Genomic DNA, 22,936 nt, shown 5'->3' with positions numbered 1-22,936 from the left:
ACATTGCGGAGATGAACCCTTCAGTGAAACCAAAATCATTGGTTAGGCATGTTAAACTTTTTCAATTCCTACCATATTATAAGGTTGAGAAATCCAAGTCTAAATACTTTAGCTAGATGATGCTTATGTAGCTCTCGTTGATGATCACATTTCTACTAGTGTTGAATCAATGATGAGTTTCATGAGTGATCAATGATTTGTAGTTTTGATGTCTAGCTTTGCTGCTACTATGTAGCTCATGTTGATGATCCCATGTAGTGGGATCCTAAGTTGATGATCCCATGTCTACTAGATGATTGGCGTTCTATGGTTTAATCCTTTTATGCTTTTTATAACTAATTCATCATTCTACATTCTTTTGTTGACATATATGCATCAAAATGTATAAAAATATATATTATATAAAATTTGCTCCTGACTCTAAAGCTTTTGACAATTGTTGCTCCCTGCTCCTGCTTTTGCTTTCACTCCACGCTTCTGCTCTCGCTTCCAAGCAACCTTGCTACAATCTTCTTTAGTCTTCAGGGGTTTGCTCCTATAGACTTCCATCCCTGTAGCCTCGGCCAACTCCTTTATGCCTGTGGCTACTCTCCACACCAACAAGCTACTACCTTTAGCCCACTAATTGTTGTTTAGTCCTCCTTAGCAGCCCCTATACTTCGTAGACAACATTGTATCAACAGTTACTCAAGCCTTTAGCTGGTCTCCTACTATAGGCTCAACCTACCCTAACCAAGGTCCTCTTCAAATCTGTTGAAAGCTACAACACCACTATTTAGATTGTGACTTTCCTTTGAGATCCCTTTCAACCTCATGACTAACTTTCTCTAAGGTCCTTAGGCCCTCAGCCTTTCCTGTTCACCCTAACAAACTATAGGCTAGGCTTGTTGCCCTTGGCTCTGCAACCCCCTTCCTAAACAGATTACTCGCCTTTCAAACAAAAACTCATCCTTGTTTTGGTCTCTTTGAGCACAAAACACTAACTTGGCCTTCTTGGATAGACTCCTTACTTGCTCCTATGGCTCTTTCTCTAATGTTGCAGCTTCTCTTAGGGCAGATCTCCTTGCACAAGTGTCGCCCATCACACTTATGACTAAGCTCACCTTTGGCTCTCTATTTATAGCTCTTGTGTGAGTGTCTTGGGGGTTTTCTTTGTCCTTCAAGAAACCCCTATTTACCACTCAATAACAAATTAGAATATATTATTAGTTTTTTTGCGTTTCAAGCCCATAACTTTGGGTCCAAAACCCAAACTATGGGTACTTTGCCCACATAGTCACTTTTTGTGGGTTTTCTCCACTAGGAAATACCTTTCGAGCTACATAGATTTCAACATTCCCTCTTAGTGAGGAAGGTATTTGCATGTCCTTCTCGTAGAAATATCTAGCTCCATGACTTTCCTTGAATTCACATGACTTCCTTGCATGAGCCATGACTGTCCTCGCATGTACTATGTCTTCATTTGTGTTTGATCGGGACTTATCTTACATGGTGCATGAATGTCCTCGCATGTACCATGACTTTTCCTTGTGTGATCCATGACTGTCCTTGCATGGTCTATGACTTTCCTTGCATGGGCTGAAAATTACACTTCCTCTATTGAACCCTGAAGGTTAGACTTCCACTGGGCCACTGACTTTCCTTTGAACTCTGCCTCTAAAGCTAGACTCCCTTTGAGCCTATGCAACCTCTTCTATTTACTTCGCTTTCCCTCCCAGAAAGTGCTACAATTGAACTTGTGTCCTTTCAAGGTCAATCTCGAGTTGCATTGAACATTGGGTCTAGTCCACTCTAGACCATCACACTTAACTCTACGAGTGTCCTCATCCTCCTAAGTCAAATACCTCATGGGCACATGGTTCTGCTATTGGATGTGCAACTCGACAAACTAGTGAAGATACTAACTCACGATCAACTTGCCATTAACATGAAGCTACCTTGTTCATGCCAAAGCACTCCTTGCCAAGGCACCTGAGCTGTCTCAACATACTTTGACAAGTCAACGAAAGTCCATAAATAGTGTCTGTTAGCTACCTATACCAATAGGTTTCATATTTCATGATTGGCAAATAAAAGTTCCAAATATGCTCTGCTTTGGTGATTCAAAGATCACATATTTCCATGAGAAGACAAGGTGTATACATAAGTTTGATGTTGACTCAATTTTGGATGGATGGTCCAACAGCCTAATCTAGATCATGCCATGTTTCAATTTTCTGTTGTAGAATAGAGAAAGAAGTCTGTCCAAACTGTTTAATCTTGGCAGACCAGTAGCTAGGTAGAGAAGTAAGGTTCCCAACTGCTTAATCTGGGACCTTGGAAGCAATAAGGGTAGTTCTAGATAGAAAATCAAAAGAAAGAGCCAAAAGAAAAGAAAAATGCACATAAGGGTCTGCAAGTCTAAGTGCACCCTCCATGAAGAAACAAAAAATGCTAGGCAAGTAGATGGGTAGGCAGTTGGGGTTGCAGAAATATCATTCCTTTCAAACTGAGTTTTGCTGGTCTAACATGAAAGAAACAGCAAGGCATAGAGAAGCTTCTATTCTCCATCATGTCGCAGCAAAGCAAAGGAGCATGTCTAACTTCCTGTTTCCGCCCCTTCACATTCATTACTAACATCCCTTCACCAGTTGTGTTCATGAAAGAATTCAAGGTATTATGTTGGTTCTTATTCCTTTAAAAGCCACATTTCTTGTCTAAAATTCTTTTCATTTTGATCTACTCCCTAAGCTAAGTTGTTTTCATATAAACTTAGTGATATCACTCCTCATTCACCTTTTTCCACTCATATTAACCCCTAACTTCTTATTATCTAAATCCCCTATGTTCCCCTTTTCCCTACTATTATAAACACTATGGTGTATAAACCCCAAGCATTCTATAAATATCCCTTCCCCTTGGTATTATAGCCATATGTTCACAGTCAGGAATTAAATTAACATCTGGTCAGTTTAAGAACCCAAACCCTACCCCTCTTTCCCCTTCAGAAGTCATTTAGACCATTTAACCCTTCATTTGCAAAAGAACCTTGTAAAAAACCCATTTTCACCCCTAACCCGCTTTATTTGCAAAAATACGTAAAAAACCCACTTTCCCGTTTTACCCAAAGTATTGGCGCAATACATATTTGCGTTAAAAATACATTGAAAACCATACAAATTCGCCAAAATTCAAAAGTCCCCGCCGGGCGCGTCTTCCAAAGAAAATATTATTTTAATCTCCGCCCCCTTCCGTATTGTCCCGGCACCTTGGCGATCCGTCGACCGTCCAATCGGGCTCTTTTCATCGGACGGTCCACATGCATATCGGGTCGGGCCCGACGTCCGAAAGTTAGCTTCCGAAATTTGTCAGAGGGTGACGTCAGGCCTCTGCCACGCGTCACCCCCAAATTGTATCGGGCCGCCCTCTGACAATCCTGCCTCCGTATAAAGAGCGGTGCGATATCATACCGCTTACCACTTCCGGTTTTCCACTGACCGGTTATGCCAGCGTCACGCCACCTCACCGCCGCGTCAGCACCCCCGTCCGCTATCGCTCTGACATGTCCTCCACCTATGCAGTCCCCGTGGACCACTCACAGGCCGCCACGTCAACCAATGACGTCATGCTGACGTCACCCGACCTTGACCCCACCTGATGATGTCATGCTGACGTCATCCAAAAAAAGCGCCAAATGACCCAAAAGTCCATATTTTTGCCCAAAAACGTCGTTTTTGTCACTTTTGCAAAAAACGACTATTGTTCTGTTCTGCATGCAATCACGACCATCCGGCGCCAACCTACTGAAATCAACCAGGAGACCGTTGGCACCTTCAATCCACCTGCATTTCGAATCTTTGCCAAGCAAATTCACCAGGTATTTATCAAATTTACCTCCCCTGCGCTCGGTTGTGTCCATAATTGTCTGAAACAAAGTTAAAAGAGTGAGCAAGCTAATATTCACCAGCGAATCCCCGGTGGCCAGCCTTCATTTCCAAGGGTTGAATCGAAATTCACCCGCAGAGCCTTGTTTACCCAAGTTTCTACCAAACCTGCAATCTGTCCACACATTCGTGGACTTAAAACCCAAGCTGCTATAATTCACCGTGAAGAGAGTTTTTAAGGCCAAGCATTTACTTTAGCAGTGCCTTGTGCACTATTTCAATTGCTGCCATTGCCATTCTACCCTCTGTTCCTCAGTAAGTCACTTCTCTGGTCCAAGAAATACTCCTCTGTGTCGCTCTGTTCAGTAACACCAGTTCACATACAAACAGAGTCCTAAAGTAATCATGGATGCACCGGTAGCACCTGTGGCCTTGAATATTGCTCCATTAAATGCCCCTCAAAGAGAATTGGAGTGGAAACCATTAGCAGACCTGGATTATCAAATATCAGAGGAAATGCTAATGCATAGCAAGTACCACATCCACTTGCTAAAATGAATTGAAGATTAAGCATGAGAGTGGAATGGATGTATTGGGCATTTGGGACTCTTTCCTCCCTATCTTCAAGCTCCCTCAGGTCAACCAGTTTCCTGACTTAATCCACCGATGTGCTGACTGCTATGACCCCACTCAGAGGGCTGTGCTTGACCCTTCAAGTTCAGTTGTCTTTTATATCACCCCTGAAGCCATCAGAGAGATGCTGCACTTCAATACTGATAAGAAACTAGTTCCTTTATCACTGGAAGATCTGATAAAGCAAGGAGCTAAGCTGACAGATGCTCAGGTCACCAAGCTGAATCAATTGTACATTGACTCTGACACTGTGAAGTATCCTCCCATTTCTCATGTATACCTCAACCAATTGGGCAGAGACCTTGTAGACATGATTAGTCCCATATTGGGCTATAATTCAATTGAGTTTGTTGATGAAACTGTGATGGTGATGATGCTCATGTTTTCCCCTGGCAAGTCCCCAATCTGTTATGACTATGCCACTTATATATCCGATAAAATACATGAGCAATTGATGAACTTGTCAAGAGAAAGGGTGTTCAGATACACCTCATATATCTACCACTTAATTTTATATTATCAGCATGAAAAATTCCCTTTTCCTGTGAAAAGAGTGGATGCACAAGGCAATCCAAGGTCAGTGGTTTATTGGTCCTCTGCCCCCCACTGCAGATCTTGCTCTCCATACACTTATTGTGAGTTTATAGACCTCTTCATCCACCCAGCCATGTCTCTGCTTCTAAGCTCACCTCCTCCAAGACTAACTGATGAGATGCAGAGGATTCTTCAGTTGTCTAAGGTTTACAGCATTGGGGATTGGTATTATTACCAAAACCACAGTCATCAGAATATATGGGTGTGAGTTGCCCCCATACAGATTACCCAAATATGTGCCTATGAGATTGTTTGCCCTCGAGTACTTCAGGCAATTTGGGAATGCTGATGCACTCCATTTTTCAGGCAAGGGCAAGAAAGCACAACTCAAAGTCAGAAACCAATTAGGCCACTTCATTTACAATAAAAGGGAGGAAGGTTGGCAAGAGGCAGATAGAATGCTAGAAGCCCTTGGCTTGCAGACCAGCTTCCTTTGGAAACCATATGACCCCAATCATTTCATAAGTTTAAGAAGGGTCAGATATAGGCTGGCCAGTTATGACCACATAAGGTTGCCTCACATAGAAAAATATGCAAATCAAATAAAGTGGAGGAAAGGCACCTTAGAGGAGGCTGCCACACAAGAAGAACTAAAAGAAAGAGCAGCAAAAAATCTTCAAAAGTTGGCTGACTTAGAGCTTTGTTCACAGGTATTTGCTCTTCCAGGCACTCAAGTGGGAGCAGCTGCCTCATCCTCTACAGCACATCAGCAAACAGCCAAAGCTACTGATCAAACTTCCAGCAAAGGCAAAGAGAAAGAGATGGAGCCAGAACAACCACCTCATGAGGAGGTACAGCAATAGGAAGTGCAGCAACAGCAACAGGTACAACAGCAACAAGGGGGGCAGCAAGAAAAAGAGCAATCAGAGCAGCAGGAACAAACATTAGAAGCCCCAATATCCACCGGGCAGCAAGCTCAGGACACTCTGCCTCCTAGGCAGGAGACAACAGTGGAGGCCTCAGTCCTCCAAACCCCACAAAAAGAAGACATAAATAGAAAGAGGGACAGAGAGCTGGAGACTCCCCTCACTACCTCCACAACTCTAGGGGAGAAAAGACAAAGGTTAAATCCCCTCTCAGAAGAAGAAATGCCTATAGGGCAAACTTTGGGCATGGGCCCACCAAGCATGGAAGCCTCGGCAAGTTCCTTCCAGCAGGAACAAGAAAGGACAGTGGGAAGAGAAGTCAGCTCCTCAAGCCAGCAAAGGGGAGGTGAAGTAGGCATCAAACAACAGTTCATTGATATAAAGAAGAGGAATGAGCCAATAAGAATACAGCTGTACAATCATTTGTTAAAAATGGCTCCCACTAACCAGCAGAGATTAATGTCTGCATATGATGTCCAGGAGGGCAAAACGATCATGAGCCACTTTATGCCAACCGCGCTGCAGCCACAGTCACCTGCAGACTACTTAAGGACCAATCTTGAGGTCTTTGCCAAGGAAATCCACCCGATGGATCAGATTGAATTGCATAAGCAAACGGGTGAGATGGTGTATGCCTCCTTGGCAGACAAAACATTAGTGAACTATAGGCTGGAAAATAGCCTAAACAACACAACTGCCCAACTTGAGTTGGAGAGAGCATCCTCACAGGCAAAAGACAACCGAATCAAAGCATTGGAGGATATCATCATAGAACTTGGGCATGATCCCAAGGACATCAAGGCCGTACAAGCACTGTTGAAATTGAGGGATGCAGATATGGCAGCATTGAAGAAAATGATTAAGATCCCAGCAACCATTCACCCACAAACTGAAGAAGTTGCCCAGCTGAGGCATGATCAAGATGCATCAGCTATGCTGGTATCATTATATAAACAGCTGATCCAGACACAAGAAAAATTGGGAGAATCAGAGGCTGCACTGCAGGCAGCACTACAACAGAAGGAAGGAGGCCAAACTTCTCAGCCCCCTCCAGAAATAATCAATCTGGAGGAACCTCCTCAGACTACTGCTCCTCCTACTGAACAGACAACACCATCTGCATCAGCAACTGCACCAACAACAGAGCAGGCTCCAAGCCTGGATATGCAGAAGCTCAAGAATGAAATTCAAGCCTTAGAGGCCCAAATGGCAGAGCTAAATGAGGCCAGGGAGAGTCTAGCTAAGCTCAATGAAAGATATGACAAATCCAAGCAGACTGTAGCAGAAAAAGAAAGGGAAATAAAGGCCCTTAAGGAGAAGATAAAGGAGCTGCAGCAGGAGCTCACACTTGACAAAGTGACAGCTGAGCTTAAGACAGTTTTATGGGCCAACATTGGCCAATCAATCACTGATCAATGGCAATACATTGAGACCATTCATGAGCAGATGGAGCTCATGGGGAAAGCACATAGGGAAATCCAGAGAGCAAGGGCATCTCTAGGCAATATGCCTGAGGTTGCCAATAGAATGATTAATGTGCTTAATAACAGAACAAGTGCTCAGCTGGCAGCAATGGGAATTCCAAATAGAACTGAAACCATCCAGCTTATAAAGAGGGTCCTTACACTAAGAAACCTGGTACAAACACTGGAAAGAAGAAGCCAGGACATGCAGACAGAGGTAAATAAATTCATGGACAAGTTTACAGTACTACAGGGCAAAGGTCTTCCTAGCTTACTGAACAGTGCAGGGAGACTACTTTCACATGAGAATTATGCCAAAAGGGTCAATACCTTTGCTACTAATCAGATCACTGAAAGACCCAGTACTTCAGAAGAAACAGGGCCAGCATCTGGACAAAGTCTCTATAACAGGGTAGAGAACTTATTTTTTATTATGAATGAAATTAAACATTTGTTTGAAGTGCCTCCAAACTTCTACAAATACACAGAGGCAGATGAGACCTTAGAGGCAATTTTGAGACATCAATTTCCCACACAGGAATTTTGGACTAAAATGATACAGATGATACTGTAAACAAGAGCCTGTAATCAAGTTTTTTCATTAAAGTACATAAGTTATCATACACAGGAAAATTTGATGGATTCAGCATCTATGGAGAAGAATGGGCTGAGCCAACTCAGCAAATCTACTCGGCCACTAAAGCAGCACGGACAGTCACAGGTGACAGGGCCGAGAAGTCTACAGGATGACAGGGACATAAAGACACATCATTCAGCATTTATAACAGAACGTTCAACCGACTCAGTGGCCTCCAAAGGTCAAAAAGTCTTCTGACAGAATTAAAGAGCATTTATTTTGTATTCAAAGCTGTAATAACTTTCTTATCTGCTGTTCTGTAGTAGTTGGTGAACGTATTTATTTCTGAGATGACTCAACAGTTCAGATATTTTGTATGACCAATTGTATATATTCCCCCTCGCATAAGCTTGCAGGGGTTGTTGATTTCTCTACTAGAGTTTCTTATGCTGTAAATTTCCAGAGTATTAATACAAAAGATGATGGAATTTCCAAAGCTCTGAGTTATCTGAGGCATTGTGGTGTTTTGCTGAATATTACAGGATTCCTGCGTACTTCATGGCACAATAAGTTATCCTAAAAAACTCTTCGTAATGTGTTTTTGTTATCTTTTCATAGCTCATTCATGTTTCTGTGTTTCATAGTTAATGGCAAAGAAAAAGAATAGTTCCAGGATTTATTCACAGAATACCCTGAACTCAATCTATGCTGTTATAAATGTTTTTCTTCAGTTATAGTCATAAGGTGTAATTCTTAACTGCTGCACCTCCAAACTATATCTTTCACAGTGATTGTTGTTTCAGGAATTCAAGTTTGCTCCTGTGCAATATATCTCTTTCTTACACCCCAGCTTAGTGGAAAATTCTTAATTGCTTTTCACGGGTTAAACACACTTCATATTCACAATCTCAAGTTTGTTTCATGATGTATTTAAATGGCCCTGCAGTTTCAGCAACTCAACTCAATATTCCAGACAACCTGTAGCCACAGACTCCATTGCCCAATGGACTAATACTGCCAGAAGACTTCCACCATAGGTACAGAGAGACATCCCTCAACCAAAATATAAAACCAAAACCCTGAACTCATAACTAGCCTAAAATCTTCACAAAACAGAGACAAACCTTAAAGAGAGAGCCCTCTCTGATTACAGTTTGGCTAGAAGCTGTAATCCAAAGCTTGGTTAGTGGTTACCCCGGCCGTATTCCCTTGGGAGTCAAAGGGAACAACCTGGGTGTTAACAGTGTCAACAACCTGCCACTCAATATACTGTTGTGCACTGAGTTCTCCACCAATCCACCAGAACTCCCATCCTATCTCATCACCAAACCAGTCAAGACCACATCTCTGTTAGAATTTTAGGTAGCTCGGAGGGTATTTCAGAGAGGAGTATACCCATCAAAAGTGGTTGGTTGGGCAATTTACCCAAAGTTGGGGTTTTGGATCCATAGTAGTGGGTTTGGGAGCTAAAGAAACTAATTGTTTATTCTAATGGGTTGAGAGGCTAAACTCCTAAAGATATAGAGGGTTCCTAAATGACCCAAAAGAAAAATATAAATAGAGGCCAAAGGGAGTGGGCTAGACACACAAGTGAAAGGACTCATTTGTGTGCAAGGAGTGCTCTAGAAGAGGGTCGAGTTCTGCCCATGGAGAAGCCACAGTCTTGAGAGGATAGTTGTACCCAAGATATGTCTTGTAAAATAGGTCGAGCTGAGTTCTATGAGGAAGGCCAAGTAGGCCGAAGTTGGGGAGATTGTTCTAGTCTAGATATGGAGGGATCGAGCCCTAGTTAAGGGTTGATCTATCTATGAGCATCAAATTTGTCAAGTTGTGGAAGGTTAAAGCCTGGCTAAGGGAAAGGAAAGTTGGATAAAGCTTAAAGTAGACTTTTAGCAAGATCGAGGGTTGTAGAAGACTGTAGGAGGGCTTGTAATGGTGAGCTGCAATGATGGAAGAGAGGTTTTGTAGCAATAAGGGCACCAAACCTAGGACTGAGGGTAGATCCGTGGTAACGAGGTTGGCCAAGGTCTACAATATACCAAAGGAGGGCTAGTTCTATGTTTTATAGAGCAGCAGAGGGCATGAAGACCTAGTCGTGGGCATAGATAGGCCCAGAAAGGGCCGCAGTAAGTCTGATCATGGGAGCTTAGCTGTAACAGATCTAGCCACGGGCCTAGACAGGGAACCAGGGTGCTTCAGAAGTCTATTAGGATTCGGACTGGAGAGGTCATGGATTTTTGAGCTAGGTAGAGAGCCTTAAAGCCTAAGATAAGGCTAGCCGAATTCTAGGGAGGGCTACCTCGGTGATACCAGAAGTCTAGTTCAACAATACATTGAAAGAAGAAGGTAGTCATGGCCCAGAGAAAGGAGATTCAAGCTAGTTGAGTCGAACAACAGCCTGACGCCTTATCTCAGCAAAAGGCAACAAAAGGATTGTTTAGTAATGGAAGTCTAAACAGAGATTTTGAGGATTGATATACAATGAATTGAAGGATTCGTTTGTTGTGAGTAGTTGAAGTGGTTTTGGAGCTAGTTATGCAATGACTTTGAAGGACGAACCATTGTGAGCATTTGTGTATGCAAAGATCTTAAAGGAGCGATTTCTTTGTGAGATTGGATGCAAAGGGCAACCAGAAGAGCAATGGACAAAGAGGGCATAAAGGGTTGAAGATGAAGGACTGCCTTCAGCAAGTAAGTCCAGAACCGTCTCTGCATTTTTGTTGGGCAAATTGGGGATCTGATGGATACTATGTATACTAGTTGTATTAGGGTTTTATGAAGGGCCATGATCCCTGGTACGAGAACCCCATGATTCTTTTATTGATGGACTAATAAAAAATCGAGCTTTAGGCTCAATATACCTGTGTACTTTATTGATTTCACTGTTGTAGATTTCCATTGTGCAAAGTGCTTGTAAGTTGGGGGTTCCTAGTGTGTTTGTGTGCTTGGTTAGCAATAGACCAAATCTAGGGCCTGTTACCCACCACATGTGGGCATAGTTTTAAAAACCGGTCGGCTTGAACCATAAACCGGTCAAACCGACCAAAAAACTCGATTGAAGGGTCCATTTCGCACAAATTTCACAAAAATCGGCCCTAACTGGCCGGTTTATGGTCAAACCGGCTCGTTTCGTCCTAAACTAGTCGGTTCATTACCAAGGTTACGGCAGACCCACACAACGTGGTTTAGGAAGCTTTCCAGGTGCTTTGGAGGCAAAATAAGAGTTGTTTCCCTCCAAAAACACCCTCTCCAAGCCTTTAAAAGGAGCTCACCCCTTTCATTTGCCTCACACATCTCATTTGGATATTTTGTGAGTTTGATTGGGAGCTTGAAGAGTGTTGAGTTTTTGGTCGAGTATTCATCTTGGAGGCTTGGAGTTGGAGTTGGAGTCGGAGTTATTTTGGAGATAGTTTGGAGCTGTTAGTAGAGTTGGCATCTTCAAGAGGAGGCTAAGGAAGCTAGTTTGCATTTCTAGGTAAGGATTTTCACTTGAAAAATTCCTCATTTCATTGTTGTCCATGTATTAATTTTTTTATGTGTTCTATGCTATCAAATCTCTAGTTCTATGCTATCAAATTTTGTAGGCTACATATGCATTTTTTTTCCTAAATTTATCTTAGCTTTTCCATTTTTCTTAGCTACATTTTATTTTTAAATGGCAGATTTCTTTGCAAATTTTAATTATTTCAAGCCAACATGGCTCCAAAAGCCAAGGACACTGCATGGGCTCATTGTGATGTGATTGATGGAAAAATGATATGCAAATTTTGCAATAAATCTATTGGAGGTGGGGGTATTCTCAGATTGAAACAACACTTGGCTGGGATAAGAGGCCAAGTAAAGCCATGTGAAGCACCAAATGAAGTGTTAGGCCCTGTTAGGGAAAAATATCTTCTCAAGTTTCAAAAGTTTGATGAGAATAAGGCTAGGGAGAAGACCATCCAAGATGAAATTTCAAGGAAGAGGGAATTATTAGAAGCCATGAAAGAGAGTGGGTATGATGATTATGAGATTCAAGACTCTTCTTCTATCCCTTCCACCAATGACTCCTTTCACTATGTTCCTCTTGCTTTTGGCGAACAATCTAAAGGAACAAAGAGAACAAACACTTAGAGTTAGTTCTCATCCTCTGCCACCACTGCCTTTGCTAATCCCACTTCCTCCCAGCCAAGTCGTCAACCCACATTGGATCAACATTGGAAAAAACAATGCAAAAAAACTTCTTGTCAATACATTGCTAGATGGTGATATGATGTAGATATCCCATTTAATGCTGCTCGCTCACCTTATTACCAAGCTATGTGGGACTCTGTTATAGTTACAAGAAAGGGCTTCAAAGGCTCTACTATGCATGACTTGAGGGGAGCTCTTTTGCAAAAAGAGATTTCTTCCATTGATGAGTATTTTGCTGAGTATAGAGAGTCATGGCTCAAAACAGGTTGTTCGATCATGTCAGATGGATGCACTAATGGAAAGAACCGCACTATCATTAATTTCCTTGTTTCTTGCCCTCAAGGAACCATGCTTTTGAGATCGGTTGATGCATCTGACAAAGTGAAGGATGCAACCCTTCTATTTGAGCTTTTGGATGAGATTATTCAGGAAGTGGGGGAGAAGAATGTTGTGCAGGTCATCATAGATAATGCCTCAAACTATGTTCTTGCTGGAAAGATGCTTGAGTCCAAATATAAGACCATATTTTGGACTCCATGTGCTGCACATTGCATAGACCTCATGCTTGAGGACATAGGCAAAGTGGAGTGGGTAAAAAACATTGTAGAGCATGCCAAGTACAACATAAAATACATCTACAACCACTCATGGGTATTGAGCCTAATGGGGAAAAATACTGGAGGAAAGAGCTTGTTAGGCCTGCAATTACGAGATTTGCAACTCACTTCATCACATTGCAATGTCTTAATTCTCAACAAAAAACCTGCAAAAAAATGTTTTCTTCTGATGATTGGACTGAATCTCGCTGAGCTCTTAGACAAGATGGCAAAGACACCATAAAGAGAGTTTTTGACAATTATTTTGGAAAAGGTTTGCAGAGCTTGTGAAAATTACCAAGCCCCTTGTTAAGGTGCTAAGGATGGTGGATGGGGAAAATTGGCCATGGGCTACATTTATGAGGTTATGGTTTAGGCAAAGGAGCAGATACAAACAACTTACAAGGATATGTTAGCTAAATATGGCCGTATATGGGAGATCATTGATAACAGATGGAACAATCAACTCCATAGTTCTATCCATGCAGCTGAGTATTTTTTGAACCCAAAGTATCATTATAAAGCTCGGCTAGGAGATCTGCACGATGGGAAGGTCAGAGATGGATTGATTGATTGCTTGGAGTGCATGGTCCCTATCCATGCAAACCAGTTGGAAATACATAAACAACTTACTCTTTTCAGTATGGCAGCTGGTACCTTTGGAAAAAGCTAGGCAAATATAGCAAAAGATGTGGATAAACTAGGTAAGCAATTCCAATTTGTTTTTATTTGCAAGTTAAATTGTTTACAAATTTATAATTCAAGTTATTTATAAATACTTGTAATTTGTAAATAAGTAATGAAATGGACTAAGTTACTAATTGGTGTCTTTTTCTTTGCAGCACATTGGTGGGAGTCATTTGGCGACCAATGTCCTTAATTGCAAAAGTTTGCAATTAGAGTGCTTAGCCAAACTTGCAGTGCTTCAGGTTGTGAGCACAATTGGTCTATTTTTTTGTGCATACACACAAAGAAGAGAAATTGTTTGGAACAAAAACGGTTAAATGATCTTGTCTTCATGCAACACAACCTTCGACTAAGGCGGAACCAAATGATAAACAAAATACCTGATCTAGATCCCATTATGTTGGATGATATTGATCCAACATCAAAATGGGTGGAGGAGAATGAAGATCCTGTGTTTGATGTTGATTTTGATATTGACATGGCATTAGGGGGGAATGAAGCAGATTTGGTAGCGCCATCAGAACCAGGATTAGTAGCTGCATCAAGAAAAGGAAAACAACCAATGGAAGGCACTAGTCGTGCAACTTGACCAACTCATGCTTCCATTAGGTCCACTTCTATTGTTATTGGTGGCAGTGTTACTACTGAGGTTGCAGATGAGGCTGAGGCATCCTCAGACTTTGAACCAAATGATGTCTATGTAGCTCCTGATGATGATCCTGTGTCTAGTAGTGGTGATGAATTTGATGATTGATCATGTGTAGACTTGTAGTCTTGTAGTAGGCCAATGGCCTCATAGCTTGTAGCATTGTTTTTGGACTTTATAGGCCATTTAGAGCCTCATTGCTTATGTATTTTGTTGATGATATGTATTGCACTCGGTGCCATTTTGATATATTCACCTTTACATGGTATATAGATGAGCAAACTTTGCATATTTTGTCTCTATTGGCTTGGAATCATGGTTTTAAATCTTAAAAATAGTTTTTTTCATTAAAAATTAATTATTTAATGTATTTTTTTAAAAACCAATTCATTGAGATCTGACCAGTCCCGGTTTGAAACCCAGTTTATTAGGTGGACTGGTCAGGTTTTTAAAACTATGTCTGTAGATGACACCCATAAGAGACAATTTTTCTCCTAGATGGTCCTCAGCTAGCAACCACTAGATAGCTAGATGTGCCACTATCTTTGCCCCACCTGAGCCAACCATGTGGTCCCTCGACCATCTATTATGATCATATGTTTGAAGGTGGGTACTCCAAACCCGAAGGTATGGCCTTTATTGTGTAGTTGGGTATTTTTGTTTACTTATCATGGATACTTTTGGGCATGGATTAGTGGGGGGATTTGGTGGAAAGAGTGGGCTAGGTCTGTACTCTCGTCTCCTTTGCCCCATTACATGGTTAACCTTGTATCTTAGTCCCATGGGATCTCCTTTATTGGCTACTGACTTTAGGGATGAAACTACATGGGAAAATTCGATCTTGGTTGCATGGCCCCACTTCCCAACACCATATACATCACCTCCCCTCCGCTTATTTAACCCCATTCATCACTTTTCCCATCCGGGTCCACATTTGTCCATTAGGTCCACAAGGAGTTAGCTTCCCCCTCCTGTTGTCCACACCTTGGGTCGAGCCCAAAATGATGCCTCGGAGGTTAATGCAACTAAAAGAAAAGAAAAAGCATGTTTTGACCTCTCTCAACAGGAAATGTACCATAAAATGCAAAAGATGGTCGGGACATACACATTTAGCACATGGGCAAAAGCCAAACATGAGCTCTACCCCTATCATTATGACCATAACCCTGGTTCTAGGCTTGCATCATTAAGGAACCCATGATTGTCCCAACCCTTGGTAGGCGATGGACTGTGCCACCTTAAGGGGGTATTCATTGCTATATCCTATACATCATGCTCTCATCCTCTGGAGCCCCAAGCAGTTATGAAAAAAATCGATCAAAGGAAAAAAACATATGAAGAAGGTTGGAAAAACAAAGGCCTCGGTAACTCATGTACCATGATTACTCCCACCTACATCCATATACCCAAGTGTGGACTTCCCTATTATAGCTGTTGTTGTACTATGGCATGTGGCTTGGAGCATTCCCTTGACGCCCCATTCCATTCCATCATTATGTCACATGCCACCTACCACTTGATGGATGTACCATGGACATGTCACCCCTTTAGAGGTAGAACCACTTAATAGGGTCCTTGGTTAACCACCTTATTGAGCTTGGAGACACTTTTACATGCTAAAGCCCACTATGAAAGGGCATGCCACTATGAAGTGTCCACTTGATTCCATGACTTGTAAACTCTTTTACTTGATTACTCTAATGATTTGTTGAACTGGAAGGCGAGAGGACACATTGGATCTTATACAGGATTGCAAGTGGGTCTCCATTTGTGGTTTGGTCTCCCTATACGGGGTCCTGTTAATTTTAGGTATGTTCTATGCATAGAGAAATTTATTTAAATTTTCATAGTTAGCTCAACATCCTTTCCAGATTAGCAATCACATCAGCATTAAAGTAAACTACAGATAGAACATAAACATAAATCGCAAAAGACATGTCAAGACAAGACGACACAAGATGTGGCGCTAGCCAAGGACAAACCCCAAAGTGGGGAAACATTTGATCAATTCTTCTTATATGTTCTTCAATAGTTCAACAGAGAGAGAGAGAGAAAGAGAGAGTACATTTACAACAGAAGTCAACACTTCGACTTTCTAAATAAGAGAATCAATCATCTCTACATGAGATCAGTTGAAGACACGATGCTTCAACTAATTCTCCAAGGTGACTCCTTCACCTGTCCATGTGTTGCACCTCGTCCATGTGTTGCACCTCGTCCATGTGTTGCACCTCACCGTGCTGCACCATGCTACAACATCATACCATGTTCCTGAGTTGCACCAATCTGCTCCACTGTTGAGTTGTACCTCATCACGTTGTACACAACTTACTGCTCTTAATCATCATGTTGCACACATCATGCTGCTGCACTAGCTGTCACTACTTTATGAGATAGGTAATCAACATTCAGTGCTCTTCCTTCATACAGTCAACAATGCAGGTCTTCAAGGTGATGCTCTACCAGTTGAGCGATCCCTAGATCAAACTGTCTTGCTGGCTATAGCCTACGGCCTAGCCCAACAGCAAGTTAAGCCTATGATTATTGAGTCCAACAAGATTGACTCAATCTGAATATACACAAGGATAGTTTTCTTCATCGTAATGACAACCTTATAAACTATCCTCATGAACAACCTCATCACTGCACTGTCAACACACTTCTATGACACAGTCTTTGATGTTGTGATGATGACTAGTTAGGGCACTTCTTGGTTGTAGCTTAGGGATCCAAACAACCCTAGAACAGCAACCTCTAGTTCCTCCTTATTGTGGGTTCTACTGTCCCTCAAGAATAACATTAACTTGCCCAAACAGTCCTTAAATATGCCACATTGTCACCTACAACAATGTGGCATTATGATAGCTGCTTAGATGACTGTAACAGGTCTCTTCGAGCTGCGTATAAGGTCTTCTTGCTGCGGAATAAGGGATGCATATAACAGTGGCTAGGCATCATCCTAAATTGTGTCTAAGACCTTTCATTGACAGTGTTTAGGAGGAGTTTCTTCAGGCAGCATATAGGTCCTCCCTTGACTATGTATAAGTCTCCTTCAGGATTGCGGATTACGGCTCCTTAACATCAGATAGATTAGGTCTCCTTTGACAGTGTTTAGTCCTCCTTTGTGCAGCGTATAGAAGCCTCCTTCAACTACGGATATAGGGCTATATTTAGACCTTCTTTTGCTACATAATAGGACCTACGGTAGGGTTCCTTCCAACTGCAGCTATGCCTCTTTTGTGACTGTAGCTAGGGCTTATTAAGGCCTCCTTTATACAGTGTATAAGGATCCTCCTTAACTGCGTCTATAGGGCCTGCGTATAGATCTCTTCATGGTTGAAGCTTGATCTTCATTAGGGCAGCATAGAGGTCTCCTTCATGACACCGTATAGGATAGGGCATCCTCTTTAGGTCTCTCCTCCACCAAAACCCAAAGACAAGTGGAGAGGAAGAGATCACCAAGAGTATGAGCGTCTAAATGACTTGAAGTCCTCCTTTATTTATACTAAAATGTTGAGCACAAGTGGGGTTTATTTGGTTGTTGGTCGACCTTGACGAATTGTCCCATAACACAAATAAATTCATATCTCCATGAATACTTATCGGAAACGGATGATCTTTAGATCAATCCTACACCTCACAATGCCAAGAAATATATTAGCTGCCAGTAATAAGATGACCCACATGGAGTTTGGCCCTAGTTTCCAATTTTAACACTCCCTCTCAACTAGGGAGAACTCCATCCGCTGATCCATATGTCTAACTGTAGTATCTCTGCCATCAGTGCCCTGCACTGCTCTGCTCTACTCTGTTGAGCTCTGCTCAGTTCTGCTCTGCTCTGCTAAACCACGAAGAAGAAGAATTGATCGAGAATGTCTCGTACCATTCTCTACTGACTCGAAGTCAGTTTTATCTTACTGACCCGAAGTCAGTTTTATTGATCCCAGATCAATATCACAAGAGAGTGTCCCAAATCACTCATACTGATCCCAGATCAATGGAGGTCATCCAAGCATAGGGAGTACGATAGATACAACGAATCGTCCATCGATAGTACTACTATGGTCCCTAACCCCATTTCCCTGCTCATTGATTAGATGAGAGGTACTTCCCATGAGTCCCAGACTGCATGGGTAGGATGCCTCGACAGGAGAACTAATCATCCTATCCACAAGAGAACGAATCATCCTGTCCCACAGTCGCCATGAGAGAACTAATCATCCCGGCCCACAGGAGAACCAATCATCCTGTTCCATAATTTCCACGAGAGAACTAATCATCTCGGGCCACAGGAGAACTAATCATCCTGTTCCATAGTCGCCACGAGGTATCACAGGGAAAGGTTGAACCTGTCACCCTATACATAGCGCACCACCAGGGGAGGGTGAGTCGCCCTGTGGTCTTATGTCGCTCTAGTAAGTACCCCAAGCCCCCAGAGCTCAATGCATGCAACATGCACGACCCTTATATGAAGGTCTCTCAATGACTCCAAGTCGTTCGGGAAAATCATAGATTTGACCTTTCCCCGGGGCTTTGACAAAGTGTCTGCGACTTGTACATCAGTCTCAATGCGATGGAGCCTCCTCGCTCATCAACTTGGCATATCCCAAATATGGTAGTATCTGATGTCTATCTGCTAGAGCAATCATCGAATACGGGATTCCTCAACAATCGAATCCCCCCCTGGTTGTCACAGAGAATCATAGTGGTTATTCACCATATGTACAAACAGCGCACTGAAGAGCTTCCACAACCAGGCAGCTTCATACGAGATAATACTCATATCTATGTATTCGGTCTCGGCGATGCTTATAGCAATCGACTCCTGCTTCCTGCTCATCCATGGTATCGAAGCAGAACCCAAAGAAAGCCAACACTAAGAGGTGCTCTAGTGATCCTCCACACTGCCTGCCCAGTCAACATTCAAATAATCATGCAGCTTCATATTTCCAGCAGTGTATCTCAATCCAACGAGGCTCAACCATATATGAGCTCATCATGCTAAGTTGCTAACTGCAAAACATATGTCCGAATGGAAGTTCACCAAGAACATTAATGCGAATGAGTTTATGAAACTCAGAGGCATTTCCCAAATCTGGTCCGGCATCATCACCATATAACTTCTGAAAGTTAAGATCCTCGAGGTAGTCACGGGCTTGCAATTTACCATTCCACATCCAGAATCCAACTCCCTCTTACTTCTGCAAGTGAGAGGGTTTGCACCTGTCTGAAATAGGTCATCCTCAGAAGGTGCCAGTATGAGAGGTCTATCATCCACAACCTTCAAACAATGGTTTGGATCGACTTCACTCTTAGTGAATCTCAGCTTCATCTGACAATTATCAATCCTCTCATATCAAACCTGGGGTGATCTACTTCAAGCCATAGAGGGCCTTCTTCCACCTATATACATGAGATTCCTGATCATGAATCTCAAACTCCTCGAGTTGTTCCAAACCTGTGGACCTGCTACATGAGGGGAATGGTCCCCTTGTAGGATTTTTCTTCGGTACATCTCAGACATGTACCTTCTTGCGCTTCTTGAATTCAGACATCCCAATCACCATCTGACTCACATCGGGTAGGGCCCCATAATAAGTAGATCTCCAACGCTACAAATGAGATGTGTCAACTAACATGGTCCCCAATGGACCATCCAGCAACTTGATACAAATTGCCAACCTTGAACCCATGAGTAAAAGCATCTTTGAAAATTTCATTTTCAAACACGTACCTTTTCATCGATGAATGCCACCCTGTAACCTTTGACTTCCATTGTTGAAATGGACACCAGGTTCTTCTTGCGATCAGGTACACAAGAGATTCTGTAAATGAATCGAGTTACCCTCATTCAATTGAGGGGTAACATTTCCTACACCCTTTCCGGGATAGGTGGCATCAGCTCCAAGTATAATCCCACGATTGTTTCCATCTCTACCAAATTGGAGAGAGCACCCTTCTATCTGTTGAAGTGCTTCAGGGCACTACAATTAATAAGCCAGAATCCCAAAGAATCTGAAGGAGAGGGTCAATACAAGATAATGCTTCTTTATCCTATCAGAAACAACATTTGATTCTTCATACCTGGAGTTCCTTTCTTTCTCTGAAGACTCGGTCGTTTCCTTCATGACCTACATTACCTGTCATTCCTCTGACCATTGAAGATGTCCCTGGAATGATTGTTATCATCATCAAGTGATGTGTCCCTGCCATTCGGACACTCCTTCGCATAATGGCCGAACAAGTCATCTGTCATTCTTTCCACCCTTAGATCTGGACTTTCCAATGAAATGACCTTTAGGTAGGCCATCATAAGCTTATGCTGCACCATTCTGATAATGTTCTCTGCTTCGATTTCACCCTTGGTGAATTTGAAGAGGGATGAGGAATCCATTGATCCTTTTGTCCTTTCCCAATTGTCTTTGGCGATTGCTCTTTCACTCTTGCTTGGGCATTGTCTTCACCTCAACTCTGATACCATGTTAATTTTAGGTATGTTCTATGCTTAAAGCAATTTATTTAAATTTTCATAGTTAGCTCAATATCTCTTCCAGATTAGCAATCACATCAACATTAAAGTAAACTACAGATAGAACATAAACATAAATCGCAGAAGACATGCCAAGACAAGAGGACACAAGATGCGGCGCTAGCCAGGGACAAACTCCAAAGTGGGGAAACCCTTGATCAATTCTTCTTATATGTTCTTCAATAGTTCATCAGAAAGAGAGAGAGAGAGAGAGTAGATTTACAACAAAAGTCAACACTTCAACTTTCTAGATAAGAGAATCGATCATCTCTACATGAGATCAGTTGAAGACATGCTGCTTCAACTGATTCTCCAAGGTGACTCCTTCACCTATCATTGTGTTGCATCTCGTCCATGTGTTGCACCTCACCGTGCTGCACCATGCTACAATATCATACCATGTTCCTAAGCTGCACCATGATGCTCCACTGCTGAGTTGTACCTCATCACGTTGTACACAACTTGTTGCTCTTAATCATCATGCTACTACACACATCATGCTGCTGCACTAGCTGTCACTGCTTTATGAGATAGGTCATCAACATTTAGTGCTCTTCCTTCATACAGTCAACAATGCAGGTCTTCAAGGTAAGGCTCTACCACTTGAGCAATCCTTAGATCAAACTGTGCTGCTAGCTATAGCCTATGGCCTAGCCCAGCAGCAAGTTAAGCCTATGATTATTGAGTCCAACAAGATTGACTCAATCTGAATATACACAAGGACAGTTTTCTTCATTGTAATGACAACCTTATAAACTGTCCTCATGAACAGCCTCATCACTGCACTGTCACCACACTTCTATGACACAGTCTTTGATGCTGTCATGATGACTGGTTAGGGCACTTCTTGGTTGTAGCTTAGGGATCCAAACAGCCCTAAAACAGCAACATCTAGGTCCTCCTTATTGCGGATTCTACTGCCCCTCAAGAATAACATTAACTTGCCCAAACAGTCCTTAAATAGGCCACGTTGTCACCTACAGCAATGTGGCATTATGACAGCTGCTTAGATGACTGTAACAGGTCTCTTAGAGCTGTGTATAAGGTCTTCTTGTTGCGGAATAAGGGCTGCACATAACAGTGGTTAGGGCATCATCCTAAATTGTGTCTAAGACCTTTCCTTGACAGCGTTTAGGAGGAGCTTCTTCAGGCAGCATATAGGTCCTCCCTTGACTGCGTATAAGTCTCCTTCAGGATTGCGGATTAGGGCTCCTCAACAGTGGATAGATTAGGTCTCTTTTGATAGTGTTTAGTCCTCCTTTGTGCAGCGTATAGAAGCCTCCTTCAACTGCAGATATAGGGCTGTATTTAGACCTTCTTTTGCTGCGTAATAGGACCTGCGGTAGGGCTCCTTCCAACTGCAGCTATGCCTCTTTTGTGACTGCGGCTAGGGCTTATTAAGGCCTCCTTTATACAGTGTATAAGGATCCTCCTTGACTGCGTCTATAGGGCCTGCGTCTAGATGTCCAGCATATAGATCTCTCCATGGCTGAAGCTTGATCTTCATTAGGGCAGCGTAGAGGTCTCCTTCATGACAGCGTATAGGATAGGGCATCCTCTAGGGCAGCGTATCCTCTTTAGGTCTCTCCTCCCACCAAAACCCAAAGACAAGTGGAGAGGAAGAGATCACCAAGAGGATGAGTGTCTAAATGACTTGAAGTCCTCCTTTATTTATACTAAAACATTGAGCACAAGTGGGGTTTATTTGGTTGCTGGCCGACCTTGACGAATTGTCCCATAACACAAATAAATTCATCTCCATGAATACTTATAGGAATCGGATGATCTTTAGATCAATCTTACACCTCTCGATGAGAGGGGCCCAAGAAAAATATTAGCTGCCATTAATAAGATGACCCACATGGAGTTTGGCCCTAGTTGCCAATTTTAACACAAGCCCTCCAGATTCTTTTCGTATTCCTTTCTGCACTGTGCATTTCCATATCTTATGCTACAACCCTTTGTTTTATCAAGGATTACTCCTCATTTTCACCTTGAGTTCCCATTCCATAGCCTTAACAATCCTCCCTTGGGAAAGCACCCTTTGTGTTGGAGATGAAACAACCTAAAGTGAGAGTAAGAGTTGTTGAGGTAACAGTGGGCAGCCTTCTTAAGTTGCACAAAGCTATCACCTTGGTGCTTGGGATTTAAATGCTTTTGTAGGTGCTCATTTCAGTTGTAACACGGGGATGAACAAATTGAGTTACCGATGGTTGGATTAAGCAATCATAATAATCCAAACAATTCCTTCTCAATGAGATACTTGTGGAAGGTTTGGTTGACTATTCAGCTTTTTCTATAGGTAGACA

At 42.3% G+C, this 22,936-nt stretch overlaps 1 protein-coding gene across 2 annotated transcripts in view; it reads right to left on the bottom strand.

The window, feature by feature from the left end:
• The window catches only part of LOC149197567 (diphthamide synthesis DPH2 family protein), a 299,511-nt gene that overhangs the window by 9,037 nt on the left and 267,538 nt on the right, over positions 1-22,936 (bottom strand). The window lies entirely within an intron of this gene.

The sequence above is a fragment of the Pinus tabuliformis genome, chromosome 2_2, assembly GCF_031772625.1.
Source record: "Pinus tabuliformis cultivar Carrire ecotype Pingquan chromosome 2_2, CPIR1, whole genome shotgun sequence".
Taxonomy (NCBI): domain Eukaryota; kingdom Viridiplantae; phylum Streptophyta; class Pinopsida; order Pinales; family Pinaceae; genus Pinus; species Pinus tabuliformis.
The sequence above is the reverse complement of the archived record's forward strand: the minus strand, read 5'-3'. Positions and strand labels throughout refer to the sequence as shown.